This window comes from Pinus tabuliformis, chromosome 2_1 (genome assembly GCF_031772625.1).
Source record: "Pinus tabuliformis cultivar Carrire ecotype Pingquan chromosome 2_1, CPIR1, whole genome shotgun sequence".
Lineage (NCBI taxonomy): Eukaryota > Viridiplantae > Streptophyta > Pinopsida > Pinales > Pinaceae > Pinus > Pinus tabuliformis.
This window is the reverse complement of record NC_142299.1, coordinates 504,838,333-504,841,953: the sequence shown is the minus strand read 5'-3', so window position 1 is coordinate 504,841,953 and position 3,621 is coordinate 504,838,333. Positions and strand designations below refer to the sequence as shown.

The window sequence follows — 3,621 nt, the reverse complement described above, 5'->3', positions numbered from 1 at the left end:
TTTTTATTGTAAAATTTTTTGGGCATGTGTTATTGATAAGCCATGGTTTTGTAACAACGCCTATTTACAAGTTACTAATATCCATGGTAAAGTGGGGGTGAATATTGATGGTTAAGAATCTTGTTATATTGTTATAAAATATTTTGATTGTGAAATAGGTTATGATTGTTTAGAATGTGGTATTGATATGCCATGATATTAGCCCATGCTAGTGTAGCAAAGTCTATTCACAAGTTCATAATATCAATGACAAAGTGGTGGTGAATATCCATGATTATGAATCTTGTCATATTGAATAAAATATTTTGATTGTGAAATAAGTTATGTTTTTTGGGCTTGTGGTATTGTTAAGCCATGGTATTGTGATGAAATCTATTTACAAGTTAACAATATCCATGGTACAGTGGGGATGAATATCGATGGTTAAGAATATTTTCATATTGTTATAAAATAGTTTGATTGTAAAATAAGTTATTTTTTTTGGCATGCGTTATTGATAAGTATTGGCCCAGGGTATTGTAACAAAGCCAAATTTCTACAAGTTACTATAAAGTGACGGTGAATATCCATTAACAATCTTGTCATATCCTTATAAAACATTTTGGTTTTGAAATAAGTTATGGTTTTTGAGCTTACCATATTGAGACATGGTATTGGCTCATGGTAATGTAACAAAACTTATTCATAAGTTAATAACAAAATCAAAATATAACAAATTGAATTGTATTATTTTTATTTTATTATTAATTTAACCAACTTATCACTCACCAACCACTTCTGATTTATTATTATTTAATTAAACCAACATTTAAAATAGTTTACATACTTGTATTACATCTACACATCTACTCTGAGTACCTCTCAAAATCACAAGTTAATAAGAAAATAAAAAAATAACAAATTAAATTTTATTATTTTTGTTATTTTAACTTTTTTTTTTATGAACTTACCTCAATCACTTTTAACTTCTTATTATTATTATTATTATTTTTTAATGAAATCGGCATTTCTGGTTTGATTATATACGCAATTTCACATGTAAAGAAAATGGAGGGAATTTTTTTATTTGGATATATAAAGACTGTATTTTTAGGATCATCGATGCGAGGCTTAGCTTTCATCGCTTCGACTTAATTAAATATGTATTACCTCTATAGAATCATGAAAGAATGCAAAGTTTCCGATTTCCATGTATTATTTCCTTACATGGCATGTGATACCTCAAATAACATGTGATGATATATGGGAGATTCCCATGCAAACTGACTTTCAGGCACTGACCACTCAACGCTATCAATAACTTATGTCTCCAGAACGACCACGAGGCCATGTTACACACTTAGAAATTCTATTATCTCGAGGGCACGTAGTTGTTACTCTTCATGAGGTAAGTCAGTTTTTGAGTGGCTGATTATGATGCCTAGTCGACATTCTCCCCTCTTGGAACAACGTCACGTTTTCCCATCCCCCGGTTAGGTCGTATTATTTTAAAATCTTGTGCTCAAATTCCTCACTTTCTTCGGGCATATATACGACCTCTGGGATGGCAAAGGAGAGAATGCGGTAGATATCTATTTGTGAGATTACAGACTGCTAGTAGTCCCTTGCCTATTTATATTGTTCGGTACATTGATCAGTTGTGTTTTGGACATTGCCATCCAATGGAGTGGCCTGAGACAATAACCAGAGTCCAATGTATTTCAGAGAGCGGCATTGAAAGCTTGCCATCCAGATACATCAGGCCTGATCACGAGAGGCCCCCGAAGTTGCGGCTGTTAGCAGAGGAGATACCCATCATAGACCTCGCTGGTCTCTACGACGAACGCCGGAATAAGACCATGGAAGACATATCAGATGCATGTAGAGAGTGGGGATTCTTTCAAGTTATTAACCATGGCGTTTCTGCGAAACTTCTCATGTCCGTACGTGGGGTGTCGAGAGAGTTCTTTTGTCTGCCGTTGGAGGAGAAGCAGAAACACGCCAACGATCCTGGGACTTACGTTGGATATGGTAGTCGAACTGGTGTGCAGAAAGGTGCGATTCTCGACTGGGGGGATTACTATTATCACAACTACTTGCCTCTCTCCATACGAGCGGAGGACAGATGGCCATCCAAACCGGATGAATACAGGTGATGCAGGAACTCCCTTTCCATTCAACGTTGCATTTTTATTCTTCGTTTACACTCAAAATTCCACTTGCATGCATCTATATGGAGTCAATGGAGCATCATTTACAAGTTTCATTACGGAATCTATGTAGTTCTTTATTTTTATCCTAATTCTGAGAGTGGAAGTGATGTTTATCGGTTGGGTTGCAAGATAAAACAGGAAGTGTTCCTTTTCTCTTGTTTGTGTAGCTACTCTGGAAATTTCATTATTGCTTCTTTGTGTCGACATCACAGGAGTATAATGAAGGAGTACTGCGAAGGAACGCTGCAACTCTGTAACACCTTGCTGTCTGTGTTTTGGGAAAACCTGGGCCTGCCTCCGGACCATCCAAATGAAGCTTTTGGAGGCGAGGAGGGAATTGGGATTTCTGTTCGAGTCAACTATTATCCCGTATGCCCACAACCAGAATTGACTTATGGGCTGTCCCCTCACTCCGATCCTGGAGGAATAACCGTTCTGCTTCAGGATGATATCGTGGGCCTCCAAGTTCGCAAAGGCGACTATTGGGTGGCTGTGCGCCCTGTCGTTGATGCTTTGACGATAAACCTAGGCGACCAGATGGAGGTCAGTATTTCGATCACTTTTTTCATTCACCCGTCAAAATCCGCCGATCGTCATAGTTCTTTCTATTTCTTTCTTCGCGCAGATATTGGCAAACGGAATTTACAAAAGTGTGGAACACAGCTGCCTTGTGAAGTCGAAAAAGGAACGAATGTCGATCGCGGTTTTCTGTAACCCTAATGGAGACAAGGAAATCGGGCCTCTAAAGGAGCTGATTGATGATTCCAACCCGCCGAGATACCGAAAGATGAAGTTCAATGACTACAGGATGTTCATTCGAACAAGTGGGCCTAAAGGAAAGAGTTACCTGAAATCGAACATATAATTTCGATGAAGCAGCCGAATTATAAGTTCTTGTACTGGTGCATATGCAAGACAAACATCCGGTGACATGCATATCTGTAATCTAAACATAGAATAATCACGCACAAATAGGTTTAATTTGTTAAATAAATTCAATCAGTTTGTGCATAGTCTTAGGAGACAAGTATTGCTCAACTACATAATACCCCCGGATTGCCCACATAAAATAGGCGTTGCCCACTTTGTATTTGGAAATTCTATATACATCTTATGAATTGTTTAATCTAGTCTGTTATCTAAAGATGCAGTTACATATACCGATGCAAGTTTTATTGTGATTCGGATGTATGTATATTTCAGCGTAAAATAATATCTGTGATCGGGTCTCCTTGGAGACACACGAGACACACGTGAAGTACTGTAAGATTTTTGAGATACATAGATCTAGATCTGCAAAACAATAAACAGGCTTGCAAGAGAAAGAAGGAAGCGAGCCAGAATTGAGAAAAGAAAAAAATTGATTCTACAATATTAGTTTTAGAATAAATACATAAAAGCAACTAAGTTAAGCTTAGTTGTACATGCA

General features: G+C 37.3%; 1 pseudogene; it reads left to right on the top strand.

The window, feature by feature from the left end:
• Positions 1-1,661: 1,661 nt before the first annotated feature.
• LOC149201162 (jasmonate-induced oxygenase 1 pseudogene) lies at positions 1,662-3,057 on the top strand (annotated as a pseudogene).
• Positions 3,058-3,621: the final 564 nt, after the last annotated feature.